The 22,681-nt window shown below is 40.3% G+C and overlaps 1 protein-coding gene across 4 annotated transcripts in view; it reads right to left on the reverse strand.

Moving 5' to 3' along the window:
* Window positions 1-22,357, reverse strand: part of SMAD9 (SMAD family member 9) — a 59,455-nt gene extending 37,098 nt beyond the window's left edge. Inside the window, exon 1 of one of the 4 annotated variants that reach the window (XM_024125859.3) lies at window positions 22,284-22,357. The gene's annotated coding sequence lies outside the window, so the exon portion shown is untranslated. Of the gene's footprint in view, window positions 1-22,171; window positions 22,203-22,283 lie in introns of those variants that run through there. The other 3 variants (XM_024125861.3, XM_055089438.1, XM_055089437.1) reach the window with 3 other exon arrangements.
* Window positions 22,358-22,681: the final 324 nt, after the last annotated feature.

Consider the following 22,681-nt stretch of genomic DNA (forward strand, 5'->3'; position numbering starts at 1 on the left):
CTCTCCCTCCCTCCCTCCCTCTCTCTCCCTCCCTCCCTCCCTCTCTCTCTCTCTCTTTTTCTTTCTATGAGGTACAAGTGACCTATTAGTTCCAGGTGTGCAACATAGTGATTCAACATTTTTATAGATTATACACCATACTAAGTTGTTATAATATCATTGACTATATTCCCTGTGCTGTACATTACATCCCTGTGATTTATTTTATGACTGGTAGTTTGTACATTTTCATTCATTCTTTGATTCAGTCAACAAATCTTTGAGTCTCTACCATGCGTTAGGTGCTGTGCTGTGTGCTAAAACTATACAACAGCTTCCCAGATTCAAAGTCTTCATTACCTAAGGAATTAAAAGAATCTAAGTCAGGACACAAGGCCATTAAACTGCTTCAAAATATTTAGTCTTAAAAATGCAATGAGGAATATTTGGGGGGATATTTTGGGCATTGCCAAATGGTTTATGGGGAAGTGTTGCTTTGTTTTATTTTATTTTTATTTTAAACATAGGTGGCAACAAGTGATTTCATCATAGAGTCTAAAACTCTGGGCCAGCCAGAAGCAATCTACTTTCTTCACTGTGCCAGGCCCAGTGAGACCCACAATCTGTAACTGGCACCCCACAGGACAGTTTCCCTGTTCCCTAGACCTGTGGATGGACCGTGAGACATGAACTTGAGCTGCTCCAACTTGTTAGGTTTTTCTCCAGGTAGAATCTCTGAAAACGTAGATGTGATATAACTGAGGAAACGACACCATTTAGAGCCCTAACATTTCTGTGCTGTAAATTTATCTACTCCTGCCGCTCCATTGGGCATCTGTTAACTGCTACTGTCCCACCGTGCAAGCAAGTGCTTCTTTAGACCTACGGTTAGGATTCTCGCCCTTGAGAAAGAATTCCAGAAACTAAAAACAAAACAAAACGAAAAACAGAATCTGTGCTGGAGTCAAAGTGAGCTCACCCATTGTAATGAGCTCTGTACATTTTCAAGCTAGAAAAACTCACACCCAGAAGAATGAAAGGGTGCAAGGCAGTGTTGGGAAAATTTTTGTCAATTATGATGATAATATCATTGAAATATATATAACATGGCATTATTGGGTGACTAGGCTTAATTGTGCCACTGACTTGAAAGATTAAGCTGGAGGGAAGTTCACCTCCTATTGGAGTCACCCAGGCCAGACAGACATAAGGAAGGAGCCTTATAAGATTATGGCTGATGGCCCATTAACCAAGAGGATAGCTGTGAATAATGAAGTCAGTCATTGTGCAGAGCAAAAATTCTTCCATTGTAGATTTAGTCACTGAATCTAGACTAACAAGTAGATTTTTATGTGCTAAGGAGCCATGAAACACAGCAAGAGCCAAGAGGAAGTGCCCCAGCATACAGAGGCACTCTCCTCCCCTGGCAAGTGTAAAAACAGCAGGAAAGACATTCTCAACCTTACAAATGATGACAAGACCCACAAACTAGCTAAACTAAGTTCTTACTATGAAGCCTTAGATGTCAGGCTGGTTCTACAAAAGGACACATTTTGACAAAATCAACCAAAACTTTTCATCAAACAGCCTGCTTATACTTAACTGATCCTTTGAGCTTTAAAACTGACATCACAACTGCCCATAAAAATTCCAGTCTTTTTAGAATGACCCGTGTCATACTACATCAGGGACAACGTACCTGTTTTCTCAGGTCGTTAAACTGTTACTTAGCAGATAATATCTCAGCGATGCTTAACTTTAAAATCAAGCATGAGGCCACAACTGAGGTAGATCACTATTTGCATACTTGAGCAGCAAAGCAAACAGAGTAATAAGTGAGATGTAGTTTCAAACAAAGAATATGTGAAGACATTTGCCAAGCAAGATCTCAAACAGAATACAGAACAACTCAAGTGTTCTCCAGTCTTCTGGAAATCCTGGCACTTTATTTGGCTAGAAATTTTTAGTTGTAAGAGTAGAATGTAAGTAAAAATCATTAATATGTCCTCACTTGATTTATTAAGTTAATAGACTTCTTGTTGAAAACCTAACTTTGTCTGAAATACCAAGTGTTGATAAGAATGTGATTAACAAAAATTGATAGGAATAGGTGGATCAGCACTTTGCAAACAATTTGCTATTATCTTGTGAAGTTGAAATTTGCATATCTTTAGACCTAGCAACTCCACAACCTGATGTATGTCCTAGACTAGTTTTCAAACCTCAGGTAGAAATGGTTAATAAAATCCAATTTATTGGATCTCTATCAGTATTTTAAAAAATAGACTGGGTTTTATCAGAGTCATTGCTCAGAGTAGGGAAAAGTATTATATCTTGAAGTTTTTGAAGTGATAGATAGATACACAGATACATAGAGAGAGAGAGTGATTTGTGTATATGTCCTGTTGGGTTATAGTTAAAACCATGTGAAAGGCACTGCCCTAAATGACACTACTGCATATACGGTAATACTTATATAGCAGCATTATTCAAAATAGCACAAATTTGGAAATAACCCATCCATCAACTAGAGAATGAACAGATTAATGATGGAATAATCTCACAGTGAAATATCATACAGTAATAAAAATATACTAACTATACTGAGGGTTGATCTTAGAGATAAAATGTTAAATGAAAAACAAAGAAGAGCCTAGAAGACTATACAGAGTATGAAATCATTTTTATAAAGTTTAAAAACAGATAAACAAAAATTAAATATCACAGAGATACATATATGTTATCAAATTATATTTTAAAGATCAAAGCAATGAAAACACAAAATTCAAGCTATTAATACTTGAGGCAGAGGAGTAGCACAAGAATCCCCCATCTTTCCTGCCTTGCCCTGCCCAGTCTGTCCTCCTTTCTCTCTCCCTTCTTTTTCTTTAATTAAGATAGTGAGGGCATTTTCTCCCCTTGATTTTAAAAGCATTTTGTGTTCACGAAAAAAAAAAAAACCTAGAAAAATATGGAAAATTTCTTAAAAAGAAAGTCCCAAAACGACTGTTCATTCACACAGAAGTGCTAATCATTGTTAACATTTTTATGAATTTAAAACTCTTTCTTCTAAATAAAAATATTGTAAAATAGGGTTGGTTCACAGATATGTCTTATATTCTGCCTATTTCAATGAATGAAATATTGTAAGCATTTTCACGTTAGCATTTTGTTTTTAAAGTTTTGTGGTAGTCAGAGTAATATTCAGTTTTCAATTTTAACTCTAAGTTGCATTTTTATTTCACTTACAATACTTTCTTGTGCCATAATTTAAAAAATAACAGATTTTGAGCACTCCCTGTACAGATTTTACAGTTGGTAGTCAACAGTTTCAGAGTAATTGCTAAAACAAAAACAAAATAAACCCAGAGGCATTTTGCCTCTAGTCATATCTAAATCAGTCAAGGCGTTTTACAATTCTAATTATATAAGTTGCTCATTAAGCTATTATTCTTACAAAAGTTAAAACACAGATAAGATTAAATTTCATTTGATCATCAACCACAGTTCCCAAATCCTCATGTCCTTCCTGGTATAACTACTATTACCTCTTTGGGCTTATTTTTAGATATTTTCCTCTTCATACTCACACATAGATAGGTCCTCACCAAAAAAATATAGTATTAGTTTGAATTTTTAAAAATATTTAATCGTTCTGCAACTTGCCTGAGGGTATTTTCTATGTTAGTATTATATAAATCTACTTCATTCTTTTAAAATGCTGCATATAGTATTCCATATTATGACAAAGCCCTTTTCTGCTTAAGCCCAACCTGCCAGTCAAAGGAATCCACCAGAGTGGGAAATCTACTGATAAAATATATTCACGTTTACCTGCTTGAAAACTGGCATCAACTTAAGGAATGCGGGGTATCTTGAGAGGATGTGAAATGGTATCTCACTGTAGTTTGATTGGCATTTCCTTAATGATTAATGATGCTGAGCATCTTTTCACATGCTTCTTGGCGATTTGTATATCTTCTTTGGAGAAGAGTCTGCTCAAGTCCTCTGCCCATTTTAAAACTGCACTGTTAGTCTTTTTGTGTTGCACTGTAAGAGTTCTTTATATATTCTGGATATAGAGATTCTGAGATACATGATTTGCAAATATTTTCCCCTTTCTATATGTTGTCTTTTTACTTTCATGATAATGCTCTTTGATGCACAGAAGTTTTTAATTTTGATGACGTCCAATTTATTTATTTTTTCTTTTGTCACTTGTGCTTCTGGAGTCCTATCTAAGAACTCATTGCCAAATTCAAGGTCATAATTATTTACCCCTATGTCTTTTTCTAAGAGTTTCATGGTTTTAGCGCTTTTATTTAGGTCTTTGATCATTTTCAGTTAATTCTGTGTATAGTGTGAGATAGGAGTCTCACTTCATTTTTTTGCATGTGGATACCCAGTTATCCCAGCACCATTTGTTGAAGAGATTATTCTTTCCCCATGGAGTGTTCTTAACACCTCTGTCAAAACTCAGTCAGCCATAGGTCCACAGATGGGCTTTCAATTCTATTCCATGGATCTAATTAGCCTTATGCCAATACCACACTCTTTTGATTTCTGTAGCTTTGTAGTAAGTTTGAAACCAGGAAGTGTGAGCCTTCCAACTTCGTTCTCCTTTTTCAAGATTGTTTTGTATTTTATTTATTTTTATGGTTTATTGTCTCTTTTCTCCCACCATGACATAGGCTCTATTAGGACATGGATTTTTGTCCATTTTGTTCAACACTGTACCCCAGGCTCCTAGAATAGGGTTTAGCATACAGTAGGTGCTTATATTTGCTAAATGAATGAATGAGGTCCTGAGAAGACAGAGTTGTCCACAGCTCAGAGAAAATGGTGGGGGTGAGAGGAGAAAAGGAAAAGAGAGGAAGATAATACCATGGTTGAGCAATTCCTGCCAGAGAAGAGTTGAAATGGCAGGAAGGCAGGTGGTTTAGGCTTGGCCTCTGGTGCCAAGGGACTCTTTCAAAGCCATATTGTCAGTGGGGCAGGAGCAGCTGGAGCCATTCTGGTGTGTGTCAGTGTTTAGTAATTCACACGTACTAAAGCTAAAAATCATTTCGTTACTATCACATTGAACATTTTATACTTTTCAAAAACAAGCCACAAGATGAGATGAAGCAGAATAACCATAAATTGTCTTCTCTGAACTGAGAGGGAAAAGAGCTTTTGCATCTTATCTCAAGTGTCTCCATAGCTTTTAGGATACATAAATAATTATTTTTGATAAGTTTATGTAGTTTTACAATCATATCAGAAAACATACCCTGCAATGCAAAAGTACCATACTGACCTTCTAAAAAAATTCCAAACGAAATCTTCATTAAACACATTTATCACATTTAGTTAAATTAAATGAGTGAGCAGTGACATCAGCAAGCCTGAACGCTATTGTTACTAATGGGACAGAAGCCAGTGAAGAAAAAGCAGCGCTAGAATATGTGGTGCAGTTTAAGATAAATGCTTTGGCAATTTTCTTTGATGCTCATTGCTTTCTTTTTCCATGTAAAATTTAAAAAATGTAAATAATTAAGGAAGTATGAAGAGCACCACTACTTTGAATATATATTATGTAAACTGCCACTGAATAATTGCATTTTTCCTACATAACAGCAAACACTGCTGCTGTGAGATGAAGCAATCTATTGCCACTCCACAAATTAAGCCATATGGCCCCATCTGTTTCTAGGTTCCAAGACAAGCACACCTACTTGCTAATAAAGAACCTGTTAACCCGAGGATGCAAATAGGCCTCTTATTTAATTTTTTCAGAATCAACAAGGTGTTGTTGATATGATTTGGCAGAGAGTCTGATTTATTAAGGGAGATATGCATCTCCTCATCTGATAATGATTTAAAACAATATGTGAAGTATATAAGCTGCCACTAAAATGGCACAGCTCTGGGATTTGCCAGGTGCTAATCGCTCCACTCAAACCCTCAGGGAAAATGTACAATTTCCCCGGGCAGTCATCCCAGGTTTAATTATATTCTGGGAGTTTTATTTCCTGGACAGAGGTGACAGTCTGGAGAGAGCTTTGCCTCAACTTGGTCTTCAACTTAGCGACTAAAAGACCATGGAGAATTCACCACCTCATCTGCAAAACCCACTCCGGGAGGCAATACTGCTGTTCATCCCTCAAATCCAGCTCACGTGACTTCCCCAGATGAATTCTCTTCTCAGTCAGTAGGTTATACACATTGCTATTTTCACTTTGGATCGTAATTTATTTGTTCATCTGTCTCTCCTCTATTAATAAACGACAGTCTTTAAGGACAGAAACTGTCTTATTCATCTCTGTAGCTCCAATCCCTCCCATAAAAGCTGCATTTAATAAATATTTATGATCATTTGTGTGACGGCACTATGTCACCTAGTGCTGGTGCCTGGGAAATGGTAGCTGCTTAATAAGTATTAATTACCAGAAATTTTCTTTACTCAAAATTGCACTTGTTTTCCTCTTTTTATGACATCTTGCTGTTGGAACTCAACTCAGGCTCTTACCATCCTAGACCAGTGGTTTTCAAGGAGCGAGGAGGGGTAATTTTACCCACCTTGGGTCACTTGGCAAGTCTGGAGGCATTTTTGGTTGCCACAACTGGGCTGGAGGGAGTGGGTGCCACTGGCATCTAGCAGGTAGAGGCCAGGGATAATGCTGAACATCCTACAACTCAGAGGACAGTACCCCACAATTACCCAACCCCAAACACCAATAGAGTCAAGGCTGAGAAATGCTGACCTAGGCTTTCATTTCTTGAAATTGACTCCTGGTCATTCTACTCTATTCCTACTCTTTCTCTCCTCGAATCTATTCTTCTGAAAAATCCTTTCTTCTAATTGAGGTATAATTGACATATAACATTATATTAGTTTCAGGTGTGCAAGACAATGGTTTGATATTTGTCCATATTGCAAAATAATCAACACAGTAAGTCTAGTTACCATCTGTCATCATACCTAGTTACATAAATTTTTTTCTTGTGATGAGAACTTCTAAGATCTACTCTCTCAGCAACCTTCAAATATGCAGCACTATACACTATGATCACGTGTCACCATGCTGTACATCACATTCCCATGACTCATTTATGTTATAAATTATACCTTTTGACCCCCTTCACCTATTCTGTCCCCCCACCCACCTCTGGCAACCACAAATCTGTTCTGTGTATCTATGAGGTTGGCTTTTTGTTTTGGGTTTTGTTTTTGCTTTTTGATACCACATATAAATGAGACTAAAAATATTTATTGTCCTTATCCTGTTCAAAAGGTCTTATACTTTTTAAAATATCTTTGTTTTTCAGTTAAGAGTTGCTGCTGGATTTTCAATAATACTATCACCATATTAATATGTCAAAAGCAGAACTAGAACCAAGTTTTAAAAATTCTTATTTCTAATCTACCTGCATTACAACTCTCTTAACTCAAACGAAAGTTTTTAAATGAGGAGGACACTGAGGGGCAAAAAACAGACTCTAGGGGACGGCAGCTAATATTTCTTCAGTGATCCAAATTTCTAGACCTGCAAAGACCAAATGGCCCTTCTAATTTCATTTGCAGAACAACTGCTGTGTCACTGAATGTTATATCACACACTGGAATGTTATCTCTTTTGCTGGCTAGATATCCTCTAATCTAACCATGATTTGTTTAAAATTAATGTGACCTAAGTTGGTGGGTTTTAGAAACAAAGAATCTTTTTAAATATCTGCTTTCTTTTACTTATATGACTGTATGATATGAAACTCCACAGAATTCTTAAATGTGAAAAGTAATATACACAAATAGGTGGAAAATACATATATATATAGTAGTTTTTTAGACTCTTTCCATTAAAAATCACATTCCACGCAAATCATATATCTGATAAGGGATTCATATCCAGAATGTATAAAGAACTCAACAACAACAACAAAAACCCCAAACAACTCAGCTGAAAAGTGGGCAAAGCACTTGAATAGACATTTCTCCAGAGAAGATATACAAGTGGCCAATAAGCCTGTGATAAGGTGCTCAGCATCATTAGTCATTGGGGAAATTCAAATCAAAACCACAATGGGATAACACTTCATACCCTTTAGAATGGCTGTTATCAACAAAACAGAAACTAACAAGCATTGACAAGAATGTGGAAAAATTAGAACCTTGTGTGCACTGTCGGTAGGAAGGTAAAATGGCTCAGCAGCTGTGGAAAATAGTTTAGCAGCTCCTCAAAAATTAAATGTAGAATTTCCATATGACCCAGTAATTGCACTCCTAGGTATATACACAAAGGAATTGAAAACAGGTACACAGACACTGATTGGTACTCATACCAATGCTCAGAGCAGCATTATTCACAATACCCAAAAGATGGAAACCTACGTGTCCATCAACAGAAGAATGGATAAACAAAATGGGGCATACATACAATGGACTATTATTCAACCTTAAAAAGGAAGGGAGTTCTGACACATACTACAACACGGATGAAACTTGAAGATGTTATGCTAATGAAATGAGCTAGATACCAAAGTATGATTCCACTTACATGAAGTAAATAAAACAGGCAAATTCATAGCAACGGGAAGTAGAATAGAAGCTACCAGGACGGAGAGGAAAGCGAAGGGGGTGTTTTTGTTTAATGGGTACAGAGTTACAAGTGAGAGGATGGAAAAGTTCTGGAGATGGATAGTGGTGGCGGAAGCACAACAACATGAATATACTTAATGCCATTGAATTGTACACTTAAAAATGGTCACTTTTATGTATATTTTACCACAAGAAAAATCTTATTCCAAATGCTATGAAAATTTGCTTCATCACTACCTTCAAGGGATTTTAGAAATAAAGTCTCCTTCTGCCAAAATTAGAGGGTTTTTTTAAAACTCTAATTTTGAGATGGAAAATAATGTGCCATTGGTACATGGAAGCCTTGAAAGAAACTAAAATCCCTAATAACATAAAATGCTGGGAAATCTTCGCACACAGCCCAGGCCCAATTATGTAGGTTACTCACCTTTCAATGGCCCACACTCACTGCAGGACCGTCATAGTTCTGTGCAGTCTGGGCATTCTGCCTGCCTTTCAGATCCTTTCTTCCACTTAATGCCGAATCATATAAACATATCAATTTTCTCTGACAGTGGTAGTTTGGGGCGGCTGGGGAAGAGGGGAGTACTGTTTTAAAAATAACATTTCCTTCTACACGAAGAAAAAGGGGAAAATATGGAACAAACTCTAGAGAGATTATTTTTAAAAATGAGATCTACTTTCTATCTCAGAACCAACCAAGAACAAGTTTATATACTGCTAATTGATATTATTGAGCTTTATTTTCTTGGAATCACTTATTCTCATACAAAACAAATAACTAAAACAAACATACACAGATTCATCAGCTGTGAGCATTTTGAAAGAAAGCAGAAATATAAATTCCTTTTCATGCACTATCACATCCGATATTTAAAGCTGTGTTAAAACCTACTAATATTCCAGAATCTCTATGACTTCAAATCTATTGGAAGGTCCACACAATTTGAAATTCATTCTTCTGTAAAATTGACTTTATAATCCTTCCTGGAATAGGACTATAATAGAATCTACTGCATGGGAATATTATTGGGTTAAACAACTTTACCTTATACTACACAACTAAGTACAAGAATATATGGGGCTTCCCGGGTGGCGCAGTGGTTGAGAGTCCGCCTGCCGATGCAGGGGACACGGGTTCGTGCCCCGGTCCGGGAAGATCCCACATGCCGCGGAGCGGTTGTGCCTGTGAGCCATGGCCGCTGAGCCTGCTCGTCCGGAGCCTGTGCTCCGCAACGGGAGAGGCCACAACAGTGAGAGGCACGCGTACCGCAAAAACAAAACAAAACAAAAAAACAAAAAAAGAATATTTGAAGTTAATTTTTAAATATATTTTTTATCATCACTCCTGGATTTGGCTATACTGTGGCACAGAGGAAGTGACAGATGATCACTTGACTCTCATCTGATAAAAGCTCACAGATATATCAAAACCTTCATAATGCATAAAGCACACACTCAATCTCACTTTAAAACAGAACTTCTCCAACAGCAGATTGGTTTCTTTTTATATTAATACTGAATTTCACATAAAATAAAGGCCCTAACTACAAGTGATATATTATGCCTAAACCAAGACATGGTTATATTAGGCAGCCTTGTGTTCATGATATGAAGTGCTAAAGTAAGCTGATGTCATTGGAACTTATGCTTAATAAGCCTGTGAGAAGTCTTAATCTATGTTCACTTAAATCCCTGAGACACAGTTCTCTTGGCATTCATATAGTTTGATTTTTCAGCTAGAATGTCAATGTTGGTTACACATCATTTATTAAATTTCAGATTCAGAATAATTCTGGAATTAGAATTATTGGAGATTTAGAATTATTTCTTAAAATAGAGAGACAAGAAACAATTTTATTATTGCTCATTACCATTTCTTTTGGAGACAGAATTATTATTCCATTGCCTATTTGGTATTTTATTTATGCCACATGTTGTAAAAGAGAAGTAGAATAGGCATTAGAGCAGCAAAGAGATGTGAAAATGAATAAAGGAAAACCTCATTCACAATGGAGTCAGGAAGCTCTGAACTCACAGCTCTCATAGCAGCTTACTTTATAGACACCATCAGGAAGAAAGACATATCCCAGCAGGATGAAGGAAGATTTTCTCCTTACCCAGCAACAAAGCAGTCAATGAAAAACTGCTGCAACTCAGCCAATGAGAAGTCACAACAACCCCAAACTCTCGCTCTCCTCCAGCGAACTTTCATTCAAAACAGCCCTTCCCAACTTCCTCATTTCCACTATAAAAGAATGCTCCTCTCTTTTGTTCTCCAGACTTGCTTATAGTTTTCCATAGTTTGCATGTCCTTAACTGCAATTCTGCTGCTATTCCAAATAAATTTGACTTTGCTGGCTAAACCACTTACGTTTTTGTTTTAAAGGTTGACAGAGGGAATCTAAAGAACACACCTAATCGTGTGGGTCACTTTTAAGGTAGACTTAGAATACTACATATTTTTTCCATGTAGTATTCTGAATATTAAGAGCAAGATTAAACATTGTGTAAGAGTAAGCAATTCATAACACTTATAAGAGAATGTCAACGCTACCTTGAGAAGATTACGGCATAAGCTTCTAGCATTCCAACCTATATCCTTTACACTGTCAGCAAATGCTTGGAAATACTGTATACCACCCCACAAGTGTGATATTTTATTATTCAAGTTTGGAAGGGCCCACAGTTTAACTACTGATTCCATGAACAAGAGACTACATAATGCAATGGATTGAAAACACAGGAACTGGAGGAAAAAGACTTGAATCTGAATGTTAGCTCCATTGCTAATTAACTGAGACCTTCAAATTAACCACTTCAATCCTGTTTTCTCCTCTGTAAAACTGAAACAATAATCATTACCTTTCATACTGAGAGGATGTGTACAAAAACAATTTGAAAACTGTAAACTATGTAAGGACACTCTTTTTTTTTATTATTAACAGTTATACTTCTGCTTATTCCTTATGCATACCTCACTGTACAAATAAAATGTATCCTCCCCAAAAAAAAGGAAAAAAAAGAAAGAAAAACAATCTAAGAATGGATCAGAGGCAAAGAAAGAGAAAAAAGGGAGGGGAGGATAAATGTTCAATCAAAGAAAAAAAACAGCGTCTCAACTATCTCAACATATCAGCATTTCATTAGGAATTAAAAATATGACGTATTTTTCTTCCTAATTAGCTTCAGCTGCTACTATTCACCCAGTAGAGCTGATGGATAGAAATTTCTGAGCCCAGGGACTTCCCTGTGGCCCAGTGATTAAGACTCCCTGCTCCCACTGAGGGGCCCAGGTTCGATCCCTGGTCAGGGAACTAAGATCCCACGTGCTGCACCGTGAGGCCAAAAAAATAAATAATAAAGTTCCATGCTACACCTATTTAAAAAAAAGAAATTCCATAATATACACTTTCTATATAAGTCCCGAATTCCAGGATCAGACAGAAAGAGAGGGAAGGTGAGAAGACAGATGGACCCTGACAGAGATGGAATGAAAACTGCACAAAATTTGACTATCCAGCAATTGCCTCTGTACAATTGCTGATAATTGAGAACAAGCAACAAACAAAAAAGAGTTCTACCTGCCAAAACAAATGTGCTATCAAGCCTGTACAAAAAAGATCACACAGGATCTATTTGCAACTATTTTCGACTCAGTTTAAACAACAAGCATGTTTCTAGGATTCCCAAGCTTACAGCAAATCAGAGCAGCTAACAGAGAGGGAAGAGGAGGTGCTACTAGCAGGTAGGACAGCAAAGTGAAATCGAAGCTGGCAGCTTGATGCCAAGGAAGGGGACCAAAACAAACAAGCAAACAAACAAGTGGAAATAAAAAAAAAAAAAATCTATTAAGAAACAGTCACCAAATCTCCAAAAGCCCAAGAGTTTGAGGTCATTGCATCTGGTAACTACCATCCCCTCCTCTGAGCTCCAGAGCTGCTTATGTGCAGTTTCCAAAGGGGGCTCCTCAGGATTCTGGAGACTGGAGGGAGCCTTGGGCACAGCAACAAGGGATGGCGGGAGGAGACGGACACCAGGGAAAGCGGGGGGGCCCAGGACTCTGTCTCCTCCCTGTGGACACCACCTTCCACCAGAGCAGCCCTGCTTCACTCGGCTTTACTTCCTAAGGCTTCCTCGATGAAAGGGTCTGCTGGTTAAAACGATTTTTAAATTATTTGACTACTACTAACTCCAGAATCCTTCGAAGCATTATATCCGAATGTAGAAATGGAATCTATTCCAGGCGTTGGAGAGAGGGAGTGATGAAGAGGCAGAACACAGAGGATTTTTAGGGCAGTGAAACCATTCAGCAGGATAGTACAATGGTGGAGACAGGTCATTATAACCTTGTCCAAACCCACAGGACGCACAACACTAAGAGTGAACCCTACTGTAAACTATGGTCTTGGGGTGACAGTGTAAGCCCAATGCTCTGGTGCAGGCTCTCAGTAGCAGGGGAGGCTGTGAATGTGTGGGGTCAGAAGGTATATGGGAAATCTCTTGTACTTTTCACTCAATTTTGCTGTGAACCTAAAACTGCTCTAGAAAATAAAGTTTACTAATTTAAAAAAAGAGTAAGAAAGAGATCCTGTTACGCCTCTTAAAGCACCGTTTTTCTCCCTGTGCTCCCCTTGTGCTGGTAGCACCACCCTCTAACCACTAGTCCAAGCTAGAAACCAGGAGCTACGCTTGACCCAGAACAATCCCTCGGAAATTCTATTCCTTCCTCTCCCTCCATCCCATACTCCACAGGTCACCGAATCCTGCGATGGGCCCCGCCACACACTTCTTAGCCATGTCCCACCCTGGACGTCCTCAGTGAGTCTGGATCACTCCAGGAGGCTGTCTTCAACTGTGCCTCCCCCCTCGGCAGCCCACCCCCCAGAAAGCACCCTCCCTGTTGGGCCCTCGCGCGATGTCATCCCGAGTCCTGAGTGACACCTTGCTGTGAGTCTGCAGCCAAATGGACAGTATCTATTTCCAGGGGTGGGGATTAAACGTGCTTTGTTTGTGCTTTAAAATATTTGTATCCAAATTTCTACTCTGGGTATGTATTTGCGTATTTTATATAAAAAACAACAGTAAATATCATTGCGGGGTGGGGTATGATTTGATGCTTTTGGCATTCAATTTCAAACCAGGCTCTTCACAACCTGGCCTCCCCAACTACATTCCCAGCCTCAATAATTCTCACTCCCTTTGCCCTTGACTCCCTCCCCTCTGCCCAGGAGGCCTGTGTGCAGCCACCTCCTACTCCTCCTTCAGGACCAAGCTGGAAGGCGGCTTCCTGGAAACCTTCCCTGCGGCCCCAGATAGCGGCATGAATCGGCCTCCACAGCTCCCCTGGGCTTCCCCAGCACCTGGCACAGACCTTCACAGTAGCACCATCACTCCTGACTCCTTATATTTGTTACTTGTTTTCCCCAGAGATGTCAAGCTCCTTCCAAAGGACACAGGCTGTGCCACGGGTTGGTCAGTACAGCCTAACACCAGGTCTGGACTACAACAAACGTTGCATGAATAAAGGTAAAATCCAGTTTTGTCAGTAACATGAACTATTTTATTATCAAGCCCTATGTAATCAGTCTAACTGCTGACCTGAAACCCATTACTTTGCTGACGTGACACGATAAATTCTTCTGAAGGGCAGAATTACATAATGTGTTCCCTCCTTCCTGTGCATGTAACAGTCTATCTACTGAAGGTGATGTTACAGAGAACACCCACCTGTACTTGAATACCTGCAAAGCGTTCAATGGCTGTGAAGAAAATTTAAAATGTTTTTTAAAATGATGTGGGCAATTTAAAACATTTTATTGATGTGCATGTATTGTGGGAGGTTGAGTTTCCTGGCCACAGGCTGCCTGAAGGATGAGATTAAAAACCGATGGAGGAGAATCACTAATGAGCTGTGTAATGCATTGCTGTTCGTTCGGATAAGCGCAGATTTTTACTGGCCAAAGGCATTCATGGTGTATCTACCACCTCACCAGCTTCGCGGGATGCGAATGTGGGCATTCAGATGCACTGTGTCACTTCAACTGGTCTTCACCTTCCTTCAAACACCCCTTTGATTATGTGATTTGCCTGTTCAAACCCTTTAGCATTTCTTTTTTGACCACAGGTCAAAATGGAATCGCTCTCCTGTGCCTACAGATTAAAATCCAAATGGCTTCTCCTTCCTTCCTCCTTACCCTCTGAAACACCAACCTATCTTAGGGGAAGAGAAAAGGACATGGTTGAAGGAAGAACTAAATTTATCAAGTAGCAATGATGAACAAGACATGGTGCTAGGCACTGGGTATTTCAAGATAAAATACGGTCCCTTTCCTGTAAGATATTACAGTCTACAGGAGGAAACAGAAATCTAAACACATTATTACCAGACAGGTGACAGGTGCATTATTATAACTGTTATTTAAAGGGCTGGGGAAGGTGTCCTGTAGGAGGGGCCATGCAAACTCCCTCAGCCAGTAGAGGGTAACTGGGAGAATCGGAGCAGTAAAGGCCCAGGGACGCCCTCAGCATCCTTAAATTCTCACAGGGACTTACTACCAGAATCTCTATTCCCATTATGCCTTCTATTTCACCTCTGGTTAGAGTCCTGAGCCCCATATAATACCGTCCTAATTATCCTTGTCAAGAGTGACTCAAAATTCACACACAGTTAAAATGGAATTCTAACCAGGAAAAATTAGAGAAATCCAAATAGGTCAATTTTTTGTATAAAAAACCTTAACTATTGGATAAACAATTTGATATCTGTTTTCCTGACCTCTCTCTCTCTCTCTAATTAGGCTAAGAAATCCTGGATACTGGGATTTTATTTTGTTATGCTACTTTATGTGGTTACCTTTTATTTAAATAAATTTTATTTATTTATTTATTTTTGGCTGCTTTGGGTCTTCGTTACTGCGCCCGGGCTTTCTCTAGTTGCGGCGAGCAGGGGCTACTCTTCGTTTTGTATTACGCGGGCTTCTCATTGCAGTGGCTTCTCTTGTTGCGGAGCACGGGCTCTTGGTGCATGGGCTTCAGTAGTTGTGGCACGTGGGCTCGGTAGTTGTGGCTCGCGGGCTCTAGAGTGCAGGCTTCAGTAGCTGTGGTGCATGGGCTTAGTTGCTCCACGGCATGTGGGATCTTCCTGGACCAGGGCTCGAACCCGTGTCCCCTGCATTGGCAGGCGGATTCTTAACCACTGCGCCACCAGGGAAGCCCATGGTTACCATTTTATATGGTCCAGACGGCCTGGTCTGGGGCCTCAAAGGCAGTGTAGGTACAAAAGGCACAGAGTAAATAATGTTGCATGAATGACCAAGTGTATCAGTCCCACTTTCTAGAGCAACTACTACATCCACAAAATCACATTTTATGACCCCAAAACATAATCAATACAGTATTTTTAAAAACTTTTTAAAATGAATATTTGCAATCAATTTAGATCAATGATGACACAAAGAAGGTGTCATCCTTTGAAATAACACCCAGATACCAACTTGCCATTGTTTGCGAACATCCGATACCTGATGACTGCTTTGTGTAAACACATAATAACTAATAAATCCTAAGGGAAGCATTTATGTACACAAGGGTTTGTCTCTGACAAACATCGGATCCAACTTCTGCTCCTAAAAATGAAATCCTACTACTCCTAGGAAATCAGGCAAGAATGATATAAAGTCATCAACAAGTGAAAGAAAAGCACTTGGGACCTAAAATCTTTTTAGTTTATAACATTTTCTCATTTTTCACATTCACTGGCTTCTAATAATCACTCATATCATTAATAATAATCACTCATGTCATTAATCCCTGGTGGTCCCACTTTATGAACAAGTCGTGTGCATTTCAGTGTGGTCATTGGGAAACTAGAATTCATTTTCTGCAGAAACAATGTTGCAAGTGCTGATAAATTCCCTGGCCAGCCCACCAAGACCCTCTGCACTCCTAGTACAGGTAGCCTCTAATACTGCTAAAGCCAGCCCAAATAGGTGACGTCAACCTTCGGCACCTGCCGACCTGCTTTCTGCCGCACCCTCTGCCCAAGCTCAGGCACCTCCAATCCTCACAACTGTCCTAATGCACCAACTTTTAAATGACCTACTCTTTCTCCTTCCTCCTCCTACCAAACTCCAATTCTCTCATGTGTGATTCTTGGCAAAGAAAAAAAGCAAGATGAATGAATAGATTTATAATCAAGTGTGAATAATAGGAGATATCAAATATTCTACCAAGAGATGGAGAACCCTGATGGAATCTGTCATTTTTTTCTGAGTTATTTTCTGAAATGTGTTACCACCAAGTCAATTAAATTACATACAAGTACTCAGAAGGCAACTCACAGCACTTTAGATGAACTCTACCATCCATCAAACTCTCCTTAAAAAAAAAAAAATCTGCAAATCTGCTCTAAACCTTCCAAAGACCCTAAGTGCTCGGAACAAAATCCTTCAAAGGCTTTTGATAAACTGCCTCAACTACCTATTTCACAATGAACTGCATTTTGTAAAAACAAACTGACTCACACACACATTAACTAAAGCAAATCTACATTTGATCAGCTTCTAAGCAGTTTAACAGATTAAAAAAGAAAAATATTAGGCCACATGGAAGAAGATACGCCATGTTAAGAAGGGTCTGTGAAGGCACATGGCACCCTCTACCTGGGGATGTGCTCTCGGAATTGGCCAGGTGAGACTGCTGCTCCCTCACAGAACGTTCACACCCCCACCACTTCCAAACCCTAATTTGTTTCAGAACGAATCCCCAAGGCCATTAACACATCTGGGTGGCCCCCAGAGAACATATGAACTCTGCAGATTATCTGTCCAGTGGCTAGAAAACTGCATGGCCACCCCTGATAATCCCAGTGTTTGTAAACAAAGACAGCTTTGCACAACCGCAGCCCTAAACCCATTTCATGATTGAGGAATACACGTTTCCTATGTACAGTCCCTCAAAGTTAAATGTGAAAAGGGGAAAGGAAGTGGTCAGATATGAAATATTAAATTTCCCTAAGGGAAAATTCGTATATAAAAATAATCCCCACCAGTGATATCAGATAATCAGGAGAGATGCAGAGAGAGAGAGAGAGAGAGAGAGAGAGAGAGAGAGAGAGAGAGAGAGAGAGACAGAAAGAGAGGGACTTTGATATTTAGTATTTCCCCCTGAAAAAGAAAATCAAAACTGCCTTTTTGGAAAAATCAGAACTTTGTAGGACTCCTTTACACTGATTTCATGGGTTAAATTTTTGCCTTTGAATTAAATACGGTTTAGGGAATGAAAGGGGAGAACCAACATTTCATCAGTGTTTAGGACTTCTGAAGTGATACAGCTTTGTATACACACATTTATAATTTGTCTCTTAATATATATGCATTTTCATTTTAAGTTTTGCATTTAAATTTTATGTCATAGTAAAACTGTATAATGGACTATATTATATAGGCATGATATTTATATACTAAAACTGTATAATGGACTATATTATATAGGCATGATATTTATATACAAATTATATTTTTTACATTATATTAACTCTATTCATTCTGAACCACTGAACAGAATACGATGCACATTAAGATGGGATTTAGTATGGTTTGGTAATGTAATGAGCAAGGCACAGAAGGGAGATTCAGCTCTCTGACAAGACTGATAACAAGATTCTTTATATTTCCAATCTGACCAGAGCAGAAGCTCATCTCAGCAGCAGTCGGCTTTTTCTTTTGTGAGCATAGTTTGAAACATGTACACTAAAAACAGTATCAATTTTTCTGTGGCTATTGCTGGGGGGAAGGGGGTCAGCATATCGTGTTAGCAATTTTCTGTGGAATCAAATTAGAGTTTCATTGTGGTAGCCATATCACATTAAAAATCTGGTCTTTTTTTTTTTTTTTTTTGCTAAATGGTTTCCATTGTGTATTTAGTGAATCTGATATGGAAAATTGCTAATGCAATAAGAGTATCATATAAGCTTTCCTGACTGTAATGCTCAGCCACAATATTCAGGAGAAAGAGGCTCAACTGGGCTGGGGTGAGGGCTTATTCTCCACAGCCTCTTAACACGTCCTCAAGTTCAACACTGGCTTCTCGAAAGATGGACCGTTAAGACCTATCGTTTAGGGGAAACTCCTTTGCAGATTTTATTCCAGACGAGACCATGGGTTCAGTGAAAGACGTGTCAATTAATTAATATTTACTGACTGAGGCAGGGCCCTGTGGTGGGCATGAAGGGAATGGAAACGATAGATAGAAACACAGTCTGTTCCTTCACAGATCTTGAAAGGACCGTCTGAGGAGAAGAAATAAATTAGCATATGAGTAATTCAATAGCAGACAAGATGGGCAAGAGTGCAAAATGTCAAGAGCCACAGGTGCTCAAAGGAGGACACACCTGAGACCAGGGGCATCAGAGGAAGACACACCTGGACAGGGCCGTTAAAGATGAGGAAGATGCTGATAGGTCTGTGGATTTGGTGAGAGGTCGGGAAGCAGGGGAAGGCATTCTAGGCCTTAGCATGAGGAAACGTGCAGAGGAGAGGAAAGCCAGGGTATGCAGGGGAAATCACAATTCTTTGTTTTAACTGCAGCATAAAATATGGAAGGGGTGGGAAGATAAGCCTGGAAAAGTGGTCTAGGGTCAGCTCAAGGCTGATACAAAAAGAGAGTAGTGGGTGGTGTTCAGAATGGTTTGGGGTAGGAAGTGTCAGGCCGAGGTCCACTGGCAAGAAGAACATCCAGCTTTCACGGGTCTGATGGCTTCTAACGCTAACAAACATCTTAAAATCTTAACTTTAGTTAGCTCACGTTTCTTAAGAGACATCATTTATCGGAATATTTATTTTAAAATGTTAGTTTATGGCCAAGGGATATTTGTTTATTTTTTGTTATGCCCCTACTCGTGACATGAACATTTATTTACTAGGTTAACAGAAAAAAAAAAATTCTAAGGTGCTCATACTGTTATAACTACTTACGAATTTACTGTTTGCTTTATTTTTCCCCCTTTAGAATAACTTTTCAACTCACTGGCAACAGTAACCAAGGAAATATAAATCCAACAGCCTAGAATTACAACTATTTGAAGAGATTCATGCTTTCAATGTACTGCTACATTTACTGTTTTATTCTGGACTATTTCCTGTTTCAGAATTCCTCATTAAATGTTAGAAGTGATAAGCAGAAAATCTGCACTAAGCTTCGTTAGAACTTTAAAATTCAAGGTAGTATGTTTTGCGAATTAAAAAAAAAAACCTCTTCATTTTTATAACTTTTAGCTTGCCTTGTATCAGAGTATATTTTGTGGATAAGTATTATTTCCAACATATTAAAGCTAAACATGATGAAATTGCTGTTTTATTTATTGCAGAGGGAACGTCAGATATAAACTAGTTAGTTGTCTAAGCGCTATAGTGACCACTTATTAAACACCAACTCTCCAAATGTGGCAAAGGAAATTGAACTCTCATTAAAAAGAATTAAACTATTTGTAAAATTGAAATTGAATATTTTAATCTTTATGAAATAATTTCTTGACAGATTTTTTTTTCTCCTCCAACTGACCACATGATTAGAAAGGATAAACAAATTTACCAGTTGTTTATTACTTCTAGAATCCTCAGCAATATTTCATTAACAACAAAAACCCCTCCTCTTTCTCATTCCATGGTCTAGGGCAATCAGAGATATAGTAGTTGACGTCTGTGAATATTTTCTGATTACTCATTAACTGGGGATATATAAGAAAAAGAAAAAGATTTTAAAAGGAGAAAAGTCAAATAGCTCATGCTGACTTTATAAGATTGATGACAAAGATGTGAGAAGTGCAAAGTACTTAGAGGTTTAACCTAAGATTTGTTTATGTCTTTGATTTTTAGCAAACACTGTAGTGATAAAAATGAGTTCGCTCAGATCAAGAATACATTGGCATTCTCTTAAACATAGCTTGAAACCACAGAGTTCAAGCAAAAAACAGCTCTGGCAAAGACAGCCAGTCAAGCATAAAAATGGGAGTTGCTTGTGTCAGAATAGATTAACAAGCTGAAGGCTGTCTGCTAAAGACAGCAGTCTTGCCATCAGTGAAGGCGATCATTGCCACTAAAAGTTATTTTTCTGATATATTATTTGAAGCTTCTAACAAAATATATTTTAAATGCTCCTTATTTATAAATGATTACATCATTTTCTTATCTGCAGTATCCTTCTTGGATAACCACAAACTTGAGAGCGGTCCAAAATCCTGCTCATGGTTTCCTACAAATATAGGGACACTTACTTATAGAACTGTCTATTTAGAGTTAGGAGAATGTGTTTGGATTTTACTTTTACTTCCTTTTTAAATATAGATCACTATTTCTAAAATGTAAACATCCAATGGCATTCCCTGACACCGACAGGAATCCCAAGGCAGAAGATATGCCTGTAGGATTAACATGTCACTCATCCAGAAGGATGCCCAAATGCTTGGCTCAATTATGGCCAAGGAGGTAGCATTATTAAATGCCTTATGACTTTACAGCTATTCTCTATTATTCCTGTTCAACAACGCTTCCAAAAGATTATCCGAGAAATCTGGCAAGCCGCTGAAACGGTACTTGTAAATTGGATCCATTAAAAGCAATCCACAGTGTCCGGTGGGTGTGTATCCGACTGTGAATTACTGGGCAAAGGATTTACGTGCAATTTTATTCCCAAAGTCGATTTACATCATGTGTACGTTATTTCTCACGCGTACCAGTTCCAGCCCAGAAACAAGTCAACGGAGTATTTTCTAAACTATCATTTCAAATTTGCACTGTCAAGAGTGGGAGGAGGAAGGCACAGTAACGGGAAGACTTGTCAGCGATTAGCCATCCATAAAAATGTGCCCCGTCCCCCCGCCGCCGCCCCGCGCTCCTCCTTCCGATCACAATGCTGGCGTCAGGAAGTCTCCTGTATCTGTTCCCCACCTCGCCCCCCTCCCTTCTGCGGGGAGCTGGCACCGAACGGCAGGCGAAGGAAAAGACAAACACCCCAGCTCCCAACACAATCCAAGCGCTAGCGCAGAGACACTTAAACAACATTCCTAACTTTTCTTTTTTTCTTTTTGCTCACTTCGCGTGTCGCAAAGGTAAGCAGAGTAAAAAAAAACCCTACGAGATACAAGGCCTGGGAGGCCAGCCGAGTCATATATACTACCCCGCACCCCGACTTCTCCACTGTCCTCCCCCTCCGGCCACAGCAAACAGTTACTCAGCGGCAAATCGGGGTCTCCACGGCGCCTGTCCTCGGTGCTCGGCCCCTCGCGGTACCCAGCCCGGGGGCTGACGGCGAGCGCCCATCCCTGCCCCACGCCGCGGGCCAAGCATCCTCTGACAGGTCCCAGGTGCCGGCGGCCCCCGCGGCCGCAGCCGAGAGGAAGGCGCGCGGCCGTCTCCCCGGAGCTGTCCCCTCCGGCCTCTCGCCCACCCCGACCCACCCCAAACAGGCCCCACCAAGAAATACAGGGATGGAGAGTACAAAGAGCCAAGCCACACACCAAAGAGCCTCCAAGGCTTCCCTGTGGAAGAAAAACTTCGCTGCACACGCATCCACACAGGCACACACCCACAGCGCGCCGGGGAGGGCAGCTCTTACCTGTTCCCCGCGGTGCCGCTCATCCCTACCCCCCACACACACCCAGGTCTGGCCGCGTCCCCTCCCCCGCGGTGGGTGCCCCGGCCGCCCGCTCCGAAAGCCGCGAACTCACCTCCTGGCTTAGCGCGCCCAGCGCCTGCAGGGCCCGGTGGCGGCGGCGGTGGCGGCGGCGGGGACCGAGATAGCGGCTGCAGCGGCGGCGGCGGCGGCGGCAGCGGCGGCCCCAGTCGGCGTCAGTCAGACTGGAGCCGCGAAGCCTCATCGCCCGTATTAGTGCGCCGACCTGGAAAGCCGCCAGAAGCCCTGCTCGCAGGCCCGCCCCCGCCCGCCGCCCGCCGCCCGCCGCCCGCCGCCGAGCGCCCGGGCCGCTCCGGGAGCCCGCGAGGAGGGGGAGCACGGCGCGGCCCGCGGCCACGTGCGCGGAAACCCGGGGCGGGGGCGCCTCGGGGAAGCCCGCGCGAGGGGGCTCCCAGCCCCGGGCTGCGTCTGCGTCCTCCCGCGAGACCCCGG

Source organism: Physeter macrocephalus, chromosome 13 (assembly GCF_002837175.3).
Source record: "Physeter macrocephalus isolate SW-GA chromosome 13, ASM283717v5, whole genome shotgun sequence".
Lineage (NCBI taxonomy): Eukaryota > Metazoa > Chordata > Mammalia > Artiodactyla > Physeteridae > Physeter > Physeter macrocephalus.